The sequence below is a fragment of the Vulpes vulpes genome, chromosome 9 (assembly GCF_048418805.1).
Source record: "Vulpes vulpes isolate BD-2025 chromosome 9, VulVul3, whole genome shotgun sequence".
Classification (NCBI taxonomy): domain Eukaryota; kingdom Metazoa; phylum Chordata; class Mammalia; order Carnivora; family Canidae; genus Vulpes; species Vulpes vulpes.
The window spans coordinates 39739990-39764026 of record NC_132788.1 but is presented as its reverse complement, the minus strand read 5'-3'; the positions used below and the strand labels follow the sequence as shown (position 1 = coordinate 39764026).

Sequence of the window (24037 nt, the reverse complement as noted above, 5' to 3'; positions counted from 1 at the left end):
GCTGGGTATAGAAATCTGCATTGACAAGATTTGGGCTTTCTCTTTTTGTCTTTCAGTACTTTAAAGATGTTATTCCAGTATCATTCTTATCTTTGTTCCTCCATTTGTAATGTTTCTTCTCCCTATGGCTGCCTTCAAGACTTTCCTCTTTATCTTTGGTGGTCTGGGTTTATAGAATGGGGGGAGGGGTCCCCATTTCTTTTTATCCTGCTTGGTGATCTATTAAATTCTTGGATCTCTATGTATTTCATTAATATTTTTTTTGCTTCCATTAATTTTGGATAATTCTCAGCAACCGTTCTTCAAGTATTTCTTTTAGACCATACTTTGTTTTCCTTTTGGATTTCCAATTACATGTATGTTACACTACTGATATTGTTTCATAGTTCTTTGATATTCTGTGCTACTCTCAGTATTTTCCCTCTCTGAAATAATCAAAGATATATATTTATATCTGCCCTGGGTTCTTGGTACGGAGCTCCCAAACACTTGTAAGTGATGAGGGCACTAGGAGCATCTTTTGTTGTAATATTTGTTTGGTTTCTGATCCTGGCTTCTGATACCAAGCTCCTAAATCCCTTGGAATGTCCCAGGTGACAGAAATGTCTTGTGTTCTTATTAGATGACCCTTGGTGGTGTGTTCCTAGATGGGGACTGGACCAATCTAGAAAGACTAATCCATGATTAGAAGTTTGGAACTTTCAGCCCCATGCCCCATTCCCCTATTTTCCAGAAAGGGCAGAAGGACTGGAATGGAGTTAATAATCAATCATGCCTCTGTGATGAAGCCTCCATAAAAAATCCCCAAAGTATGTGGTTTGGAGATCTTCCAAGCTGATGAACACATCCATGTACTAAGAAGGTGGCAAACCCCAACTCTGTGGCCACAGAAGCTCCTGCACTTGGAACTCTTCCAGACCTCAACCTATGTACCTCTTCATTAGGCTATTTACCTGCATCCTTTAGGATATTCTTTGTTGTATAATAAACTGGTAAATGAAACTATTTCTCTTGATTTCTGTGAGCTGTGTTAACAAATGATCAAACAAAAAGGCGGCGTTGTGGGAACCCTGATTTATAGCCAGTTGGTCAGAAGTTCAAGGACATGCAATCAGCATCTGAAGTGAGAGCTAGCCGTCTAGTGGTACTGAGCCCTTAACCTGTGGAGTCTGCACTAACTCCAGTTAGTGTTAGAACTGAATAGAATTATAGGAGACCAGGCTGACATAACAGAGAATTGACTGAGTGTGGGAAATCCATACATCTGGTGTGAGAAGTGAAGTGTTGTATGTGTAGTACAGGATTTAAAGTAGAAGAGAAACATGGGAGGGTAGTCTTTTCCTATATACTCTTTTCCTTTCCTTCTTTCTATGTTTCTCTTTCCCTCCTTCTTTCTATGTTTCATTTTATGTTTATTTACTTTTTTCCTTCCTTCCTTTTACTTTCCTTCCTTCTTTCTCTGTTTCATTTTATGTTTCATTTCTATGTTTCATTTTATGTTTATTTACTTTTTTTTCTTGAGTATAGTTGGCACAATGTTTCAGGCATACAACACAGTGATTCAGCATCTATATACATTATGCTGTGCTCATCACAAGTAAAGCTCCTATTTGTCACCACACAGCACTATTACCGTATCATTGACTATATTCCCTATCCTGTACCTTTTATTCTACTGATTTATTCCACAGCTGAAGTCTGTACCTCTCACTCTACTTCACCCATCCCTCCTCCCCTCTGGCAGCCATCACTTTGTTCTCTGTACTTATCGGTCTGTTTCTACTCTTTGTTTTTTTTATATTCTATACACAATTAAAATCATATGGTATTTGTCTTTCTCTGACTTACTTCGCTTCGCATAATGCCCCCTAAGTCCATCCATGTTGCAAATACCAAGAGCTCATCTTTTTTATGGCTGAGTAGTATTCCATTATATAAATATAAATATATATACATATATAGCCATATATTTACAGATAGATAGACAAACATCTTTATCCATTCATCTATCGATGGACACCTGGGTTGCTTTCATATCTTGGCTAGTGTAAATAATGCTGCCAGAAACAAAGGGGTGCACAGACCTTTTCAAATTAGTGTTTTTGGGTTTTTTTGGGGGGTAAACAAGTCAACACCAAGAAAAGAAATAATACAATCAAAAACAGACAACATAAAAATAAATAAATAAATAAATAAACAAACAAACAAACACACAACATGAGAACATGCCCAATATCACTAGTCATCAGGGAAATGCAAATCAAAACCACAAAGAGATCTTAACTCATACCTGACAATATGGCTACTATCAAAAAAGACAAGAAATGACAAGTGTTGGTGAGGATGTGGAGAGAAAGTAACCTCTGTGCAGTGTTAGTGGGAATGCAAACTGGTGCAGCCATTGTGGAAAATGGAATGGAGGTTTCTCAAAAAATTAAAAACAGAAATGCCACGCATCTGATAATTTCATTTTATATTGTTGACATAAGCTTCAATTAACTGATCCTTTCTTCAGCTATGTCCAGTTTGCTAACAAACCCAACTTAAAATGTTTTTTGCATCCAGTAGTTTCCATTTAACTTTTTTTTTTTTTAATTTTATTTATTTATGATAGGCACACAGTGAGAGAGAAAGAGGCAGAGACACAGGCAGAGGGAGAAGCAGGCTCCATGCACCGGGAGCCCGACGTGGGATTCGATCCCGGGTTTCCAGGATCGTGCCCTGGGCCAAAGGCAGGCGCTAAACCGCTGTGCCACCCGGGGATCCCTCCATTTAACTCTTTTTTAAAAAGTTTTCATCTCTTGTTGACATTCTCTACAAGTCCATGCATGTTTGTCCACTTTTTCCACTACAACTTAAAATACATTAATCACAGCTATTTTAAAGTCTCTGATAGTTTCCACATCTGGGTTATCTCTGAGTCTGTTTCTGTTAATAGCCTTATCTTCTGACAATGGATTGTTTTTCTTGCCTTTTGTGGGTTTTTTTGTTTTTTTTGTTTTTTTTTGCCTCAATGCTGGACATCATTTGTAGAACACTAGCAACTTAGGGCAAACAGTATTTCCACCTGGAAATGGGCTTGCCTGGTCTTCCAACATGCCATTACTACAGAGGATTTGAATCAACCTACTGTTATCTAATGTAGCAAAGCATCAAAATCCCCCAGCGATGGACTGCTACCTTGTACCAGGTGTGGGGTCTGAAAAGCCAGATTTTTCTTAAGTGTTCCTGCTCTACCTGGCAGTCCCTTCACACCTGTGTCATAAAGGAGTCCCTCTCCACACTCTCACCTTCCAGCAGAGGAGTGCTGTTGCTTTCTTTCTAGACGTGAGGTTCATGGTAGGAGCAGGGAAAGTTCTTGGTTCTCCTGGTCCAGCCTGTATCTTAGGAAAAACCTAGGGAGCTGGACTTCAGAGCAGGGCCTTCCCATGGCAACTGAACTCCGCCTTCTATCTGCCCATGTCTTGGGCCTAAGAGTTTTCTGCTCCTCATGCACCATAAGCAGAACTTTGTTTTCTATCAGTGAAAGATCCTGGGGCTAAGAGGTTATCCTGGTTTTGCCACTGTGCTTGGCCCCAGAAGCAGATCTTTGCTGGTTACAAAAGGCGGACAAAAGTGTCTCCTACCCTTCCTCCAGAAGCAGTAATATTACCTTGGTCCTGGGGGCTAGAGGATCTGCTGCCCTCCCAACAACTTCTGTGTCAACGGAGAGAAGGGGCAGGATAACTGCCCTTCATCCTGCCAGTTCACCAGTACGGTCATCTCCCATGTGGCTACACTATCAGTGGGGTCCTGTCCAATCCAGGCTTGTCACTCATCTTTCTTATAAGGACCTGATAGAGCCTCTTAGAAAAGAGCTTGTGAGTGTGAACCCCGCACTGGTATCTGGGCTCCTGATTATTCTAAATAGATGTGTTAACTCACACTCAACTTTAAGAACTCATTTTAGCCACTTTTATGGTGGTCACCTGTTCCTCCCATGCTCTGCAAAACACAAAAATAGCTCAAGAGGGCTTGTTATTCTTTACAATTCAAGAAAAGTTATCTGTAGATCATCTGGTTTCTTCTCTTTCATACTAATGGAAGCAATGCTCATTAGGCGACTTTTTACAGCCTAATTGGAAGAGAAACTCTCTGCCATCATGGTAAGAACAGGATGAATATATTAGTTTCCTCTTTTGTTAAGACTTTAAAGGGATCCCTCGGTGGCGCAGAGGTTTAGCGCCTGCCTTTGGCCCAGGGCGCGATCCTGGAGACCCGGGATCGAATCCCATGTCGGGCTCCCGGTGCATGGAGCCTGCTTCTCCCTCTGCCTATGTCTCTGCCTCTCTCTCTCTCTCTCTCTCTCTCTCTGTGACTATCATAAATAAATAAAATTAAAAAAAAATACTTTAAATTGCTAACTGTATTCACAAAGGGAAAAGGCAAACTGATATTCCTGAGGATTAAACATTTGAGTGTACTCTGAATATCTGTGTGCACAGACTCAAAGTGAGCAAACTATTTTGGAAAGAAAGGAATAACACCATTAAATTAGTATGGATAATAGATTACTTTCATGCATGGAATATACTGCAATGGGCAGTATACATTAAATTGAACCCCCCAACTGTGATCTTTCCCCAGCTAATATTGCACTTATAGGAAGGGCTGACTAGATGCAGAGTAACATACTAACTGCATTAAGTCTTTATGACATATTTTAAAACTATATTACTGATAGTAAGAGAAAGCTGAGTGTACAAAATTGAACGAGTAGATTGTAATGGGTTCCTTTCTCCACTATGCAGCCATAAAGACCATCCTGTGAGTTCTGAGAGCATGCACAGACTGCAGAACCTGACAGTGTTAATGATTCTGTCTTTTCTATTCTTGATGTGCTGGTAACCTTTGCTCTGATTGCCGCATGCCAGGCAATCAGAGTGCAGTGAGAGGCAGAACTAAATCACACAGTACAGACTATATTATGGAGCTGAACTAAACGTGTGCATACTGCAGATGTCTGGCTTTTTAATCATGTTGACTTCTATGTGCGAGTTTTGTACTCAAGAATGACCCACGCAGACGTGGTCCTGGCCCCACACTCATACAGAAACGAGTGACACAGTGCTGCAAGCCCTTGCTCTGACTTCCCACCATATTTTCCACTGGTCTTTTTTTATTTTGAAGGGCAAGGGCCACATCTCTGTACCCCAGTTTCACGGCATGCTGCTTGCCTACTGACATACCCCAGAAGATACTCACTACTAATACTACATTCCCACAGCCAAAGGAAAAGTCTAGAATTCCTCAACTCCCAATCCGTTACATTATCTTCTAGAGCTACACTGCCTCACCTTCTGTCTTAGTGAAGCTTCAGATTCGAAGCTGGGAAGGGTCGGGGAAAACTGGGTAAGATTTAATCAATAGCATTATGGTGAGATAACAGACTACATTTCGCTATTTAGAACATGGTCTGTGTGTTTCCACGTGGTAAGACCCAGGAAAGTACAGTAAAGCAACACTGGACTAGGAACAAGGGGACCTGGCTTGTGGTCCTAGCTCTGCCACTAACAATGCACAACCCTGTGCAAGTTTCATAATCAAGGTGGGCCTCAGTTTCCTCTTAAAAACAGATTTGCTCCCTCCGTCTCCTCCAGCTCCGACATGCTTTTGTATTTTTCCCTTTGTTACATATTCCTCTGCCTTTCAGAAACTACCACATTCGAGTCATCTGCTCTAAAAACACTTAGTGCATTTTTATTATTCTTTAGCCAGTGCAAATACAAAGAATAGACAAAAATAAGACACAATCCCTTTCCTGTTCCTCAAGGAATTAATGGTTTAGTGAGACACAGACATATAAATTAAGTTACAACCCAGTGTGACAAGCACTACATTGTAGGTATTTCTCATACCTGGTAAATTAAATTTAATTTAATTTAATTTAATCAGAAAGACTCAGTGGTGGGAAGGGGACACAGCATCACAGAGCCTGCAGCACCAGGCCCGGCACATGGGAGCTGCTGCTCATTAAGCATAGCGGATGGGAGAACGTAAGTCTTTTCTCAAGGTTTACAGGAAGCATTCTATTACTTCTAAAAATCGCTAAGCAGCCTCAGTAACTAAGCAAGCATCCCAGAGAAAAATAGCTGATTCACATCTGCAGAATGTGATATACCTTAAACCTGTGATATACCTGAAACCTGTCAAGTACCTATTTGTGGAGGGCATTCTGAGATAAGAAGTGGTCATTTACCTTCTATGAGCTACAACAAGGCACCAAAAGACACTTGAGGTAGAAGCTGGTATCTGGATCTAACAAAAGGCAGAGATTAGATGTCTAGGTTGAGATTTCTCCCCAGCAAAGTTTTCCCATTGCCTCCTATCTTGCAGTTTCCCTGCTGAGGGAAGAAACCTCAAAGCCAGCATAAGTGATGAAAAGCAATCTGTTCTAAGTGAGAATACAGAGAAGCAGAACAGGGATCTTGGCAAAGAACAATCTTAGGTCTCTTTCCTCTGCTCTTTTCTCTTGGGTATCATGGGGGAGAGTGAGGAGTACTCAAAAACAAAACAAAACCAAAAAGCCTCTTTCTAGAACCTTCCATCACTTCTTCTATTTATCTAAACTTATCAAAATTGATTCTTATGCTTCTTCAGTCTAGATTTTTTTTAATTTAAATAAATTACTAAGTTCTTACTGGATGTGAAATGTTTTAAAAACATATTTGTCTTCTGTCCCTGCTGTCCATGTAACCAGATACTCAACACATCTGACACTACAGAATATATTTTATATTTGAGCATACATATGTTTTCCAGGTTTCTTTGTCGTGCATAAAATTCATCCTGATACATGTTACTAGTCTAGGAACCTTGGAGATGCTTTTTCCAGGAACTATTTTCCTTCCCTTCTTTGACCAGCCAACAAAACCACCTATTTAATAAAATAAACTTTTTTAGATTAAATGGAACCTGGGTGATTTAGACTTCTTTTTATAGACGGAGATCAAGACAAAGAGATCCCAAATCACTCGCATTATGGAGATCAGCCAAGGATGGAGGAGACATTAGAAGCTCATCTCTGACGTAGCTGGTGCTCTGCCCACCGCATTCCTATCTGTAACTGTTCCCCCTATAAGATCCATTTGCAAGAAGCCAAGGCTACTTCACTTTTGTGTTTTATTAGTATATAAAGGCAGTCAAGGCAGCAAAAATTCTCTGCCTTAGTATGCAAGTAAGCTTTGACTTCTATATGATGCTTCTTTTCCCTCTACTTCCCGCTACCCTCCCAACACTGAACCAAGCATCTGACCATTTGCCATGACTCCATGGTCAACTCCAACTATGAAAGGAAGAAGTTGGTCTATATTTCCGAGGTTCCGTTTATACAAGGTATCCTGTTATTGTACAAACAAGAGTTTTGTCTGGTCCCCCAACAACCAGTGCTGCCTGTTTGCTATAAGCATAAACATTAGATCTCCTAATCTTATTCTGTTTTGTATTTTCAATATAAATGAATTTTTATGATGTGACTGGCTTTTGGAAAGCCAGATATTTGTGTCCTATCCTACTTTCCAGGCCAGGGAAGCATTCTGCCTACATCTCTGCTGTGCATGATCCAGCTGACCCCTGGTAACTCAAATCCCCTTTGACATCTGCCAGGAAGTTGTGTGCGTAAGACCATGAGTATATTCCGTCTCTAGAGAGAATGAGAGAAATGCTGTTGTATATGAGTAGTAAGGTAGCCTGCAGTTTAACATAATCTTTGAGACAAGGGAAAGGAAGCACCTCCTTTTCCTTGACTTGGATTATAGGTAATTTACTGTTCTTCTTTAGGCCCTACCAATACAATCCCTCAACCAAAATGAGACTTTTATAAGAACCAGGGTATGTGTGTGTGTGTATGTATGTGTGACTATTAACTCTTTACAGGAAATCATTTCAAAAGCTATGTAATTTGGACAAGAAGACTGGAAAAAAAAAAAAAAGAGTACCAAGTCTAGGTGAGGAGTATAAACAGAACGCCCTATTCTTCTCCTTAGGCTTCAAATCCCCAGAAATGACAAAAAAGATCTACACTTAAAATATATGCAATAACACAAGAAAACTAGAAATAACAGATACTCTCCAAAAGTTAAAAGGCAAAGGGATCAGATTAAAGGACACAATAAGGGGATCCCTGGGTGGCGCAGCGGTTTGGCGCCTGCCTTTGGCCCAGGGCACGATCCTGGAGACTCGGGATCGAATCCCACGTCAGGCTCCCGGTACATGGAGCCTGCTTCTCCCTCTGCCTATGTCTCTGCCTCTCTCTCTCTCTCTCTCACTGTGTGCCTATCATAAATAAATTAAATTAAATTAAAAAAATAAAAATAAAAATAAAAGGACACAATAAGCCAAACACAAGACAGAGAATGTGGTCATCACTGTATGTGGCTGGAGAACCACAATGGGAAGACCTAGACAATTCACATCAGAAAAATACAAATAGCAACCAACCCAGGGATAAGAAGATGCTTCATCTCCCTAACATTCAAGATAGTGGAACCACAAGAAATTCGATTTCCCTCTTACCATGTTGGCAAAATTTAAGTGTGTCTATCAAGTTTTAGAAAGGTAAATAGTACAGTTAGTCCATGGATGTGTAAATAATGGCAAATTGTCTTTCCAAAGGGTTATAGCTAATAAAACTAAAGATATCATATCTTTGACGTACCATTTCTGCCTCTTATTCTTCTGAAAGAAACATTCTCATTTGGCACAAGGATTCATATACAACAATGTTCACTGCATTACTGCTGTAGTGAAAGACTGGAAATGACTACTAAAAGGGAAAGGCAGCTGTCAAAAGCAACAAGGTATATATATATATATGGAGTGATCTCTAAAATACAGTGATGAATGAAGAAAGGTTTACAATTAACAGTATACCATTTGTGCAAAAGTAACTATGTATTTCCTTCATGTGTATATACAAATAAGCCTACCAAAGGTCTGGGAAAAAAAACATCCCAAATTCGTAACATGATTACCTCTATGGTGGATGGATGGACATGAGAGTCAGAAAGTGCTTTAATCTCAAATATGCTCCAAGTTTTTTAAAAAAAGAATACATTCAAGTATTATATGTGTAATTATTGTTTTGATTTAGTGCAGACAACTAAAAAATACCTGATGTATCAACAACAAACTATTACAGAGAAAAACTAATAAACTTAGCAATGGGCAGGAAATGGATTTTTTAAATTTCTTAATGAAATAAAATGCACTAATAGTAGCCTTTTGCATAATTAAAATGAATGTTCATTGGTGAACTCATCTATTAATATAATGGCTAAAACTTATATAATGTGCCAAGCATTAGTATGTGTTTCAAATATATTAACACATTTAATTCTTACAAAATACTTCCCTTTTATAGCAAAGAAACTGAAGCACCAAGAGTCAGGTAAATTTGACCCACACTCCATAACAGTGTTCTTATCCACTACGGTTGACTCTTGAACAACAGGAGGATTAGGGGCCCTGGTATCCCCCACGCTGTCAAAAATCTGCATACAGCTTTGGATTCCCCCAAATCTTAATTACTAATAGCTTACTGTTGACCAGAAGCCTTACCAATAACATAACAATTAATGCAAATTTTGTATATCTATTATAAACACTATTCTTACAACAAACTGGCTTGTAGATAGCTTACTATTCTTCTTTAAGCCCTAGCAATACTAAGTAAATCTCTCAATCAAAATGAGACATAAACTGTATTCTTACAATAAAGTAAGCTAGAGAAAAGAAAATATTAAGAAAATCATTATGGAAAATACATATACAGCACTGTATGATTTTTTAAAAATTGCATAGTAGACCCACACAGTTCAGACCTGTGTGGTTCAAATATCAACTATACATGAGTCTCTGTTAAAAGAGAGGAGCACACAAACTCAGTGTTTTTAAAAAAACTAAATATTCAAGACAACATCTAAAATGAAATAACCAGTAAGAATGAAAACGAAGGGTCTACAAAACTATAGTAGGTCAATGCTAACAACAGAAAGGCAAGTATAGCAATATTAACATGAGACATAAGGGAAATTCAAGTGAAAAGCAATAAAATAAATGAAGGCAAATACCCATTTCATATTGAGAACTTTTATTACTCTTTTTTTTTTACAAGATCCCAACATACTTCTTTCAGAAACCAAAACACATTCATACTTTAAACTATATACAATTAGCAAATTTTAACCGATAGTACTTTAAAATTTTGCATATAACAATGTAAGAATGTATTCTTCTCAAACACACATGAAAAGGTTGTTTTTAAAGGACGATGAATTAATAAATAGGAAAAAAAAGTGAACAAATTTCAAAAAAATCAAAATCACATGGTAAGCACAGTGCAATTATATTAGCAATAAACAGCATTTAGTAACTAGGAGATGTTGGTAAGTCTGTTTCCAGGGTTTCCATCTTTGATTCTGAACTCCAGCTCTGGCTTCTGACAAGGAGTCTGGAGTACCTTAGGCTGGACCAATGTGATACTGATCAACACTAGAATGGCAGATCTCCAGACTCCAGAAACAATGCACTGCCCATCCTAGAGTCAACAAACACAGTCTATGATAATTAAAAAATCATTTCTACCCTGAAGAGGGGGCTACAACCTGGAAGGGATTAACTCGTATACAGATAGCTGAGAAGCTAACCCTAAGGAAAAGAGAATACAGACCAAATATGTTGACATAAAGGGAAAGAAAAGGTAGGAAAAAAATGAAGAGGATATTGAGGAGGTCAGGTCTCTTGGAGGGCAGATGGGTAAAGTGCCAAAAAGGAGAATACAAATGAATCCCACATCACTCCCCAAAGTTACATTCTGGAATATAAGGGAAAAAACTGCTAATAAAATGGACAGAAGTACAAATCACGTATCTAGTAAAGGTCTTTATATAAAGTGCTCTCAAAACTCAATAAAAAAGCAAACTATTCAAGGAAATATATGAGCAAAAGTTTTGAACAGACACTTCTCAGAGGACAGACAGATGGTCAACAAGTGCCTGAAAGATACCCAACACCACTCATGGTGAAGGACGTACAAATTAAAACCACAATGAGCACCAGCACATGCCTATTAGAATAGCCAACCTTAAAAAGACCGACAATACCAACTGGAAGATTCACACTCTTCTGAAGAAAATGTAAAATAACACAGTCACTTTTGAAAACAGTGTAGCTGTTTCTTAAAAAGTTAAACACACACTGATCATATGATCCAGCCATTCCACTCCTAGGTATTTATGCAAAAGAAATAAAAGCATACGCCCACATGCAGATTTGCACATGAATGTTCATACAGCTTTATTGTAGTAGCCAAAATAACCCAAAAATAGAAACAATCCCCAAATCCACAACAGGTGAATAGATAAATTCTACTAAATCAGCAATAATATGGGAATGAATTATTGATACATGTAACAACATGAATGAATCTCAAGATAAATATGCTGAATATAAACCAGACCAAAAAAGAGTATATTCTGTATTCCTTTTATATCACTGTGATACTGTGATTTATAATAAGAAATACATATATATAGTTTTCACCCCCATTTCTGGCACAGTGCTCTTAAAATCCTTGGAATTTCCTAAGTGATAAGAGCTATGGTTTTGATATTCCTAACAAATCCTTCTCAACCTCACCTGAATATATTACTGAGATGACTTTAGGAAAGACACTAAGGATAGGGGCTGGTTGCCAGGGAACCTATGACATGATTAGAGGATTAGAACTTTCAGTTCTACCCACCCCCAACTTTGGAGAAGAAGGAAGGGCTTGACTGAGTTCAATCATCACAGGTCAATGATTTAATCAATCATACCTATGTAACAAAGCCTCCATAAAAACCCAAAAGGACAGCGCTTCCAGGTTGGTGAGCCAGAATGTATTCATATAATGGGAGAGTGGCATATCCCATACTCCATGGGGACAGAGGCTCCTGTGTTCTGCCAAACCTCTGACTGCTCAACCATATTCTTTAAAATCTTCTGTAATAAGCTAGTAATCTAGAAAGCAAACTGGTGTCCGGAGTTCTGTAAGCCACTCAAGTTAATTAATAAAACCCAAGAAGGGGGTCGTGGGAGCCCCCAATTTAGAGCCAGTCAGTCAGAAGTACAGGAAATAGTCTGGGCTTGTGAATGATGTTGGGCGGGTTGTGGGGGAGGAAGCAGGCTTATGGGACAGAAACCTTAACCTGTAGGGTCTGATACTGTCACCAGGGAGATAAATGTCAAAATTGAGTTAAATTGTTGGTCACCCAGCTGGTGTCAAATTGCCTGATGTGTGGAAAACCCACACGTCTGGTGTCAGAAGTGAAGTGATGCTGAGTGTAGAATTTATAGTACCAGAGATATATCAAGGAGTGCGCTTCCTTTACAATAACACTCTAAGAAATGCAAACTATCTACAGTGATAGAAAGCAGATCAGTGGTGGCCCTGGGGGTGGGGAACAGACAGGAGGGACAGATGATAAAGGGCCACAAGCAAACTTCTGTAGGTAATGGTATATTCACTTTCTTGTTGATAGTGATGGTTTCATAGGTGTGTGCACATGCCAGAATTTATCAGACTGTACATTTTAAATATTCATAGTTTATGTCAATTATGCCTCAATAAAGCTGTTCAAAAATGGGTCAGTGGTGATGGATAAGAAAATAAGGACAGCAAATTAATGGGGAAATCACTGAACATTTATTTACTACTTAGATGCTAACATGAGGAGCTAGTAGAGATAACTCTATTAGCCACAGACCCAGGATTAAGTATCACAGTGGGAGAAACAGACATAAAAGATAAAATTAGGAAAGCCTGGGTGGCTCAGTGGTTGAGTGCCTGCTTTTGGCCCAGGGCATGATCCTGAAGTCCTGGGATAGAGTCCCACATCAGGTTCCCTGCATGGAGCCTGCTTCTCCCTCTGCCTCTCTCTCTTTCTGCATCTCTCATTAATAAATAAATAAAATATTTTTAAAAAAGAAAGATAAAATTAGCGATCAAGACAGGCTATTGCTCCAAGAGTGTTTACAAAGAGCCAGTTAGTGGCATAATAAACAGAAATGAGTTCAGTTCCCTAAGGCAAGTTATCCTCCTACAGAATTCCCTCACCTGAAGGGGCTTTGACTCCACCAACCTCATCAGCTAGTGTGCCACATGAAACAGTCTTCCGGCCAGACAAGCTGTGCAGGGAAGCAGAGGCAGCAGCAAGAAAAGCCTTAGTTCCTCAAGAGCTGAGGTCTGGGGGAGCCATATAAGTCCCACTACACCCAAGTCCTTATCTAAAATACAGCAGCCATCATACCTGCCTGCTTGCCTGAAACGGCTGTGGTGAGAAAGCACAGCTGCAGACCCAGTGACCACCATAAAGTGGAATGCAGACACTAGATATTACTCTATACAAATAAATGCTTACTTGACAAATTAAAGAAATTGAACTACCTCCCTTTTCACTTTAATTGGACAGCAAAAGGAAGAAGCCATTAATCAGTACCACATTGTGATGAACATGAGAAGTTTGTATGCTATTTACCACAATATTATTACTTAAACCTACACGAACTATTTGTTAAATTAACGCCCTTTCAACAAAACTCCAATCATCAGCTCCTTATTCAAGGTATAATAAACATGTGAACTACACACATTTTACAAACAGAATGTTAAATTAAGCTAAATGGCATTGTTTTTATAATATAAAATATGTCAATAAACACTCAGAAGCCAAAAACATCAACAGCATTTTAACACTTTGCTAGAGACATAACTTTTGGAAAAAGACTGATCTCAAAGAATTTTAAAAGTTCAAAAAGAAATTTTACATACTCAGAATTTCCCTGATATTACCTATGACCTCAAGGTTTAATTCTCAAAAAGCTTTAGCTTTTGTTTCCAATTAACCAGTGAACCATAAATTAAAAGTCTTCTAAAAAATTAGCATCTCCTCTTTTTGTTAAGAGAGAAGTATCACATATTTTTCTCTAACTTACTCTTTTGCATCATTTGCGAATGACATTCACCAAACAAATTTACAAAATACAAAATGCATTAAGGCTTAAGTTCTTAAAGGAAACAACAAATTTTAAGATATAAAATTAGATAATTTGCCAAGTGTGTGAAGAAAACATTGTTACCATACCCCAAAATACCAAGTTGAACCACATGAAGTTACCACTTTTGTTGGTAAAAACAGCCAAATGTTGGTAATTTCACATGAATGAACAGTAAGAAATGAGATAAAATTAAAACCGCAATAAAGCTTAGAATCTAGCAACTGTTCCCTAGCATACATGCTACTAAACATAGGTTTTGGTGTTTTTAGAAACAAAAAGCGTCCTGATGGCAATATTTTTGGCAACTAGAAATTATGCTCATGAAAGAATGTTAAGATCAATTAAATGTTTTAGTTAACCATTCCCAATCGTTTGGGTCATGAAAGCACAAAGAGAAACATGAGAGTAAAATTTCTCAAATTTGTAACCTACGTACTTGGTCTCAAAACATCAAGTCTGGCATCTTATCAATTCCATTCCTCTGAATGTATTCCAGCAAGCAAATCAAGAGCACCATCAAAAGGATCACACAGGATTTCTAGGTAACTTTATAAAAAATCGACCAAAGAAACCAAATTATAAAGCTACATGGTAATATGACAAGTGGGAACATTTGCATACATAAGCATTTAATACACTATGTCACTGAGGTCTAAAATACAGCTGACCCTTGGACAACATGGATTTGAACTGCACGACTCCATTTATATGTGGTTTTGGTTTTTGTTTTTATAAATACGGTACAATACTGTAAATATACTTTCTCTCCTTGTGATTTTCCTAGCAACACTGACTCTTCTCTCACTTATTGTAAGAATACAGTTTCTAATACATACAACATACCAAGTATGTGTTAATCAACTGCTTATGTTATCAGTAAGGCTCTAGTCAACAAAAGACTATGGGTAAAGTTTTTGAACAGTCAAAAGTGATATGCAGATTTTTTACTCTGTCGGAGGTTGGGACTCCAACCCCTGTGCTGTTCAAGGGTCAACTGTATTAGCTGCAGGTGTACACCACAGTGATTTGAATTTGTATGTAAATGATCATCACAAGGGAACATTCATTGCCACATGCTGTTACTTTTTTCTTATGATAAGGACTTTTAAGATCTACCCTGTTTTAACAATTTTCAAATATGCAATATAGTATTATTAATTATAATCACCACGCTGTACATCATATCCCCAGGACTTATTTATATTTGGAAGTCTGTACCTTCTGAACCCTTCACTCATTTCACTCATTTCTCCCACCTTCGACTCTCCACCTCTGGTAACCACCAATCTGTTCTCTGTATTTACAACCTTGGTTGTTGTTTTAATTCTTCATGTAAGTGAAATCACACAGCATTTGTCTGATTTATTTCACTTAGTCCTCAAGGTCCATCCACGTTCCTGCAAATGGCAAGATTTCATTCTTTTTTGTGGCTGAATAGTATTCCATTATTGTTTCCGTATACCATATCTTTTTTATCTATCCATCCACTACTGGACACTTAAGTGTTTGCATACCTTGTCTACTGAGTACAATGCTGCAGTGAACATGGGGGTACAGATATCTTCTTAAATTAGTGTTTTCATTTTCATTAGATAAATATCCAGAAGTGGAACTGCTGAATCACAGGGCAGTTCTACTTGTAACTTTTTGAGAAACCTCCACTCCATACTGTTTTCTACAAGGTTGCCCCAATTTACATTCCCACCAACAATGCACAATGGTTCCTTCTCTTCTATATCCTCACCAACACTTACTTTTTGATGATAGCCATTTTAACAGGTGTAAGGGAATATCTCATTGTGGTTTTGATCTGCATTTCTCTGATGAGCAGTGATATGTAGCATCTTTTCATATACTTGCTGCCCAACCAGTGTCTTCTTTGAAAAAAATATCTAGTCAGATCTTCTGCCTCTTTTATAATTAGATTTTTCTTGCTACGGAATTGTATGAGTTTTTAATATATCTTAGATATTAAGCCCTTATCAGAGATAGGAGTTGCAAATATTTTCTCCCATTCAGCAGTTGCCATTTCATTTTGTTGATGGTTTCCTTTGCTGTGCAGAAGCTTTTTAGTTTGATGTAGTCCCATTTGTTTATTTTTGCTTTTGTTGCCCTGGCTTTTGGAATTCAGATTCACAAAATCAACACCCAGACCATCTATACTTTCTTGTAGAATTTTTACGGATTCCGGACTCACATTTGTGTCTTTAACCCATTTTAAGTTAATTTTTGTTTATGCTATAGAGTTAGTGGCCCAGTTTCATTCTTTTGTATGTAGCTGTCCAGTTTTCCCAACACCATTTATTAAAGAGACTGTCTCATTGTACATTCTTGGCTGCTCTCTCATAAATTGACCATATATGCATGGATTATATATCTGGGTTCTCTATTCTGTTCCACTGACCTATGTGTCTGCTTTTATAGTAAGACCATAATGTTTTGATTACTGTAGGTTGGTAATATAGTTTACAATCCGGGAACATAATGCCTCCAGCTTTGTTCTTCTTTCTCAAGATTGCTTTGGCTATCCAGGCAGGATTTTTTGTGGTTTCATACAAATTTTAAAATTAGGCTCTATTTCTGTGAAAAATACCATTGGAATTCTGATATGGATTGCACTGAATCTGTAGATTGCTTTCTGTAACATAGATACTTTAAAAATAGTAATTCTTTCAATCCAATTCAAAACCAGATCTGTCAGATACCAGAGTCTTATAACATTTCTGCAACTAAGATCCTCTATTAGCATCACCATTTGAACACCCACCGTCGGCTAGAAGCTCTGAGTATTATTTTTCATGTTTTCAGCAGCTCATCAAGATTATCCTCCTTTTAGAGATGAAGGAAATGAGGATCAAGGATTTAAGTGATTTTGCTCAAAAGCTTAAACCTATATGTTTTTAGCACTTGAACCAAGATTTTCTATTAACTCCTAAACTTACACTCCCTCTACTACACCACTACTCTGCATACCCTGTATCCGGCACCAGATATGGCCAATAACACATACAGCTGATCCTTGAACAACATGGGCTTGAACAACATGGTCCACTTATAAGCGGATTTTTTTTTTATTAATACAGTACTGTAAATGTATTTTCTCTTATTTATGATTTTCTTAGCAATATTTTCTCTTCCCTAACTTACTTTATTCTAAGAATATAGTATGTATTACACACAACATACAAAATATATGTTAACTGACTGTTTATATTATTGGTAAGGCTTCTAGTCAAGGCTATCAGTAGTTAAGTTCTGGAGGAGTCAAAAGTTGTAAGTAAAAAAAAAAAACTGTAAGTGGATTTGACTGTGTGGGAGTCAGTGCCCCTACCTGCTGCACTGTTCAAGGGTCAACTGCAATTAAAATGAAAATGCAAAGAAAAAAAAAAAGCAAAATATAATGGAAATGCACACAACTATTAAACTATAAATTTGTTGACATTTGTAAGCATTCCATTAAGGCTGAGAAACTATTTGATTGCAAGAGACTTAGAAGTGATTCCAGTAACACCATCCAGAGACACACTGTCTTGCTTTACAACTATCCCAGGCAACTGGGACAAGGACTCAGGGTTTCCTCAGTTCTTACCTTCCAAACATCATAAAAATATGTACATGGAAATTACTTAGCAGAAATCAAAGGGCATCATATGTGGCTTACATTATTATACAAAATATGTCAATGTATTCTGAGATATAGACAAGCATACAAAATAATTTTAACTCTTCCAAAGATAGTTATAATAGATTTCACAAGTAGTTTTGTATGTCCTCTTAGAATTTAAGAAGCCATCTTACCATTGCTTCAAATAGCCTTTTTCTTTAAATCAAAAAACAAGAGCTATTTAATGAAGTTTAAAACCAATGCATAACTTTTAAGTACTGCATGCACAAAGCTTTCTGGTTATATTAGCAGAAAGAAGAAATGCTGAACTAAGACTCTACCAACAGATTATGCTGACTTAACTTTAGAGAAAACAGGAACTTAAAATCATGCATATAAATGTGGCCTTATGATTTTCAGATCATAACCACAGACACCAAAATGTAATAGATACTGTCTACCGGCATTCAACATTTATTCCCACCTCCTCTGTCCCCTTCCCTATATCACAGAAACTAGAAGACTAAAAGCTCATTTCTCAGGTCCCTTGCCATGGGACTTTAATTTTTCTTCTTTCTGTATCTATATGCCTTTTATTTCTTTTTTTTTTTTTTTGCTTTACTGCACTGACTAGGGACAAGTCCGAGTAAGAACACTGAGTGACCATCCTGTCTTATTTCCAATGGTAGGCAAAAACACTACGTCTTTCACCAGTAATTAAAATTATTAGCTGTAGATCTTTCATAGATACCACTTAACAAGTTGAGAAAGCTCCTTCTTTTCTGAGTTTTTATAGTGAATAAATGACAAATATTGTTAAATGCTCTTTCTATGCCTATTGAGATGATAATACAGGTTTGAAGAATTCTGTGTAGCTTGCTAATGTGAATTATATGACTGATTTTCAAATGAAGAACCAATCCTGCATTTCTGGAATAAATGGCACATTAGCATGACATATTACACTTTTTATATAAACTTTATTCAAGTTGCCAGTATTTTGTTGAGAAATATCTTTGTATTTTTATATCAGAATAACTGCCTCATAAATTAGTACTCTTCCATTTTCTGAAGATTCTGAATATAATTGGTTTTACTTCCTTCTTTGTAAGTTGGCAGAATTCACCAATTAGTCCATTTAGGCTTAGAACTTTTTTGGGAAGGAGGGCTTTTAACTACAAATTCAATTTCCTGAATAAAGAGAAATGTACATTATCCATTCCTTCTAAAAGGATTTTTAGAATGTGATACTTAATTTCAAAACATCTGGAGATCTCACAGATAATCTGATATTGATTTCTAGCTTAATCCAAAAACAGATGTATGGGGATCCCTGGATGGTCAGCAGTTTAGCACCTGCCTTCAGCCACCCAGGGCGTGATCCTGGGGGATCGAGTCCCACATCGGGCTCCCTGCATGGAGCCTGCTTCTCCTCTGCCTGTCTCTCTGCCCGCCCCCCTCTCTCTTTCTCTGTGTGTGTTTCTCACAAATAAATAAAATCTTTAAAAAAAACACACACAGAGATGTATTCCTGAAAAATTACCTGTAAAGCATGGAAATCAAATTCAATTTTCTGATAGTAAATTAATGAAATGATATGCCCAGTCAAGGTGAGACAGAATTAAAGATCCAGTCTTACAGCATCCTTTTCTGTAAAGGATATTAAGAGCAATATGTTCTCTCTAAAGCACACCTCAAAAATCAAAAACTTTGTTATTTTCCCTCTATATTCCCAAAAAGGGGGGGGGGGGAGAAAAGGACAATTTCCCATAGATCATCTGATATTTACAATTCTATAAAACAAATGATAGACATTTTGTACAAGGAAAATGAAGCTCAAAGGAATAACTTGCCTTAGTGGTTGGCCATGTCTCATTACTCTTGAATTATCCCTTGAAGATAGAGCAGTATAGATAATTTAAATCTCTAAAAAATTCAAGACCTCATTTTAGTCACTGTTGGAATCAACACCACCTCAGTTCTGAGTAAGATGTAGTAAAATCTAACTAGATTTAAGTTTTATCATCTTGACTGCTCATATCCATTCATTAGTAACAAGAATTAGATAATAAAGAACTGGTTAAACCCCAGGAAATTAAAAATAAATGGGCAAAATATGTAGGGAGGAAAATGAGACCCCAGTTTAGTAAGTCATAAACTATATAGCCATATTTGCTTTTCACACAAATATTACGATGAAATGAATATAGCAAGTTATATTTTTTCTTGTTCAAATTCTTGAAATGTTGATAAGGATCTGAAGCTCTAAAATATTATCTTCTGTTAATATTTATATGTTAAAATATATTAATATGTAATATTTCAAAATATTAGAATATTTCACAGTATTCTATTTCAAATTAAAATTTTAAGCTATAATGTTACAGAAATTAAATGGCTTTATGGGTAAGAGGCACACATTCTTACCGTATTACGGGCTGCAGAAATTTCCCTCAGGTAGCATCACCACTTTGGCTCAGATATCAATAGAATAGCAATCAACACTAAAACTAAAAAAAAAAAAAAAAAAAAAAAGTTAAATAACAGTAAGTAAAATGCATTCAAGTCTTCAAGAAAGTCTTAAATTCAAATTTCACATTTCAGCAATTTCATCAAGGGAGTTCTAGTCCCAGAACTAGTTTTTTAAATTAGTTTAAGCAAGGAACTAATAAGGTATGTGAATTCCTGTATAATTCCAACTCCTTATCCTGTAATAAGCTCCGAAATTAACTTTAAGAAATTATAGTAAATAGCTAAAGGGCAGAAAAACAAAAAGCCAAGTATATTACAGGTATATTCAACTGAACTGCTCAGTTCATAGATTCAACACATATACATTTAAGGTTTTGCTACTGCCCACAATGAAGCGAACAATGACAATTCACACAAGAACTCTATCAGACAAGAGCATTCTATATTAATTAATACAAATTAACTGTATTTCAGGTATTTAAATACAATTGTAGTTAATTGTGTTTAAATTCAGGCTCCTCTGAATTTAAATACTGGTGGCACAGCTGGCTGAACATGGACTCATGGTCTCCACTCAGGTCATGATCTCAGGGTCATGAGATGGAGCCCCACATCAGACTCTGTGCTCTATGCAGAGTCTCTTTAAGACTCTCTCTTTCACTCTACCCCACATGCCTTCCTTCTCTAAACAAATATATTTTTTAAAAAATATATTTGAATTCAATAAAAATCTTGATCACTTTATAAATACTTTAATATAATGTATGTGGATAAAACAGTAATTAATACTTGCTGAATGATCCTAAAAAGTGTTTCCAGGATAACTGATACTCATAATAGCAAGATTATAGAGCAATCTGATACTATTTATCATTGTGCTGGAGCTAGGTGGTAACAGAAAGTATGACAGTTTCCTACCCAAACAGAGTTATGGTTTACTTAGGAAGAACATGCAGAAGAAAATTTGGTGACTATCATTCATTCATTCAGCAGAACTTTCACCAAGCATCCTATAGGAGTAAGTTCCCCAACAATGCAGACATAGAAATGAATAAGAAAATGCCTGCTCATCAGAGAACTAAAAGTCTTGTGATGGTGATCAATATATTCTAATAATTATAATACATTAAGGTAGCTGCAAGAAGGCAAGAGTGAGGTAGAGGAGTGGGATATATCAAACAGCTTCTCGGGGGACAAAGAGTAGGGAGGAGGAGGCCAGGCAAAGGCCATGTGGGCACAGGAGAAGAGCAATATGCAATTTCTGAATGGGAAAACAACTTTGAGTCTACTAAAGAGGATTCTCTGGATATGGATGAATTACATGTAGGCCTGTGGATGAGAACCTATGCAGTTTAGAATGTCACAACCATTTTGAAAGTAGGGGGAAAAATAGATCATTCAATGATCCTCTAACTTATACATGTCCCACTAGTTTGCTTATTTAAAATTAAAAGCAGCGCATAATTTTCTTCTCTTTCCTTAGGAGCAGCTGTACAGCATTCTCTTGATTATGCAGAGAAAAAGTGAGTTCTTCCTAAGTAATTTGCATTAGTGATCACTTTATTTCCAAACAGAGAGAATAAGCCCTGGGTTTTTGATTATCCAGGACCAATTTTACCTCTCCCAGATCACCTTATTTGCATGATTCTGAAAGCAGCCAGCACTATACATTTCCCTTCAGATATGGCTCTATCTAGCTAATTGTGAGGGAAAGGGTCCAAAGTGGATGACCATTTGTCTTTAGCAATCTTGTGTTAATTCTTCCTTTGGGAAATACAACAAGTTTTCCCATTTGCCTGAAATGCTATGTTCTATTGTTATTAGCTATCACTTGGTGAATGGTTTACTCAGGATTAGGCATAGTGCTCACATGTCACATACATTTTAACTTAATCTTTACAACGCAGGTAATATCTATCTCCAACAAAAAATGAGGAAACCAAGGACCAGAGGGTATGATATGCCCAGGACGACACAGCTCAGAAGAAAACAGGGTCAGGATAGGTCTGTCTGTCTGCAGTCACTTTTCTGAACTGCTGCATTAAATAGCTTCGGCGCCTGCCTTTGGCCCAAGGCGCGATCCTGGAGACCCGGGATCGAATCCCACGTCGGGCTCCCGGTGCGTGGAGCCTGCTTCTCCCTCTGCCTGTGTCTCTGCCTCTCTCTCTCTCTCTGTATGACTATCATAAATAAAAAATATATATATATATATATATATATATAAATAAAATAAAATAAACAGCTTCCTTTTTGGATATGTACACATGCATTTTTCTTTCCTGCTCTGCTGCTACCATGTCTCACTAAAATCAGGAAACCATAAACGTCTTGAAGAATCAACTAGACTTTGTGAGCATGTTGCTTAATATTATAAGGGGAGAGCTTATCTTTGAAGCTACAGTTTAAGGTTATTAAGTGTGAAACCCAGCACCTCTATTTAGGTGTTAGGGAAACACATTTATATGCAACACCAGAATTCAAATTCTATTTATGTCCCATGGTTAAGCTCTGGATGGTACTGAAAATGCTTCTCCGTGGCTGTGGTCTAGGAGCACAGTTGCCCTGTTAATTTCCTACCAATGAGTCTGCATCCATGATGCTCCCCCAGCATGAAGGCCCTCTTCTCACTTCTATGCACACCAATTGTGCCCAACCTTCAGAATGCAGCCTAGTACAACCTCCTCCCCACAACCATTCAGCTCTCTAGCTGCTCAATAAACACTTATTTCTTGTGGTGATGTGTCCCCACCCTAGAAGACCAAAGTCCAATCCCGCAACCCCCCAACAACCTCTTAGTCCACCACAGGAAAACTGTACAAACAAGGAATCTGCATCCAATGTGATAAAGGTGTATACATGATATCAAAACAGTGGAAGGGAGGGAGTGGTAGAAAAGATATCACAGCCCTGGTAACACAGGTGCCCTAATCCAGATGACAGATGATGACATAAAATAAGATGGGAAGAATTTTTTTAAAGGGAACAAACTTGACAGTAGAAGTGTTGGGTGATAGGTGGATGGGATGCTAGGATGTCTCTTGGGAGGTAGAGTCAAGGACCACTTATGCAGCACTATCCGGCAATGACGGTTGTGTTCTGAAGATGAAACCATCCAATATGGCAGCCTCCAGCCACATTTGGCACTTGAAATGTGGCAACTGTGGCTGAGAAACTAAATTAATTTTATTCCATTTTAATGAATGTTCATTTAAATAGCAACACAGAGCTAGCAGCTACTGTACTAAACAGTGCAACTCTTAACAATTCAGACTTGAGATACTAAGTTGGGTTAGTACCATATCTGGGAAAAGGAATACCAAGAGAAAGGTATATGAACATGCGAGTATTTGTTGAACAGGTGAATGAACAAGCCAATGAACAGAAAACAAACTGACTCCTCCCTTTAAGATCCCATTCAAAGAGTACCTATCCCTGCTCCTTCAGGTATCCAACACTGCTTTCAGTATGGTGGCATCGAAATGTACTCATGCTGTGTCCAGACATCAGTTTAATTCTTAAAATACTGCTAAATTAAAATTCCTTATGCTATTCAGAGTAAAAACAAAAACAGAAAAAAACAAAAAAACAAAAAAGAAAAACGGTTATCATGAAATTATTGCAAGGCAATAATCACACACCAAGGATAATCAAGCCAGGGTAAATAACTACCTAGGAAAATGTCTTTTTCTAAAAATAGGAAGAATGGAGGAGGAGAGGACTAAACAGCCTTATGATGAGCTCAGGTCATTACAAATATATTACAGACCATTCAGCTCCTAAGCAGTTCAGCTGATGTTCAATTTACATTCCTCTACACTCTGCTAAGAGAAATGACTTATCTCATGAAATACCTAATTTTGTTCTACAGAGCATTTTAAAAGTTCA

At 37.4% G+C, this 24037-nt stretch overlaps 1 protein-coding gene across 18 annotated transcripts in view; it reads right to left on the bottom strand.

Annotated features, from left to right (window-relative positions):
- WASF3 (WASP family member 3) overlaps positions 1-24037 on the bottom strand; it is a 134124-nt gene that overhangs the window by 53663 nt on the left and 56424 nt on the right. For 11 of the 18 annotated variants that reach the window (XM_072719859.1, XM_072719858.1, XM_072719855.1 and 8 more), the window contains exon 2: positions 20108-20190. The gene's annotated coding sequence lies outside the window, so the exon portion shown is untranslated. Of the gene's footprint in view, positions 1-15294; positions 15474-19533; positions 19607-20107; positions 20191-24037 lie in introns of all 18 variants that reach the window. The other 7 variants (XM_072719857.1, XM_072719856.1, XM_072719866.1 and 4 more) reach the window with 2 other exon arrangements.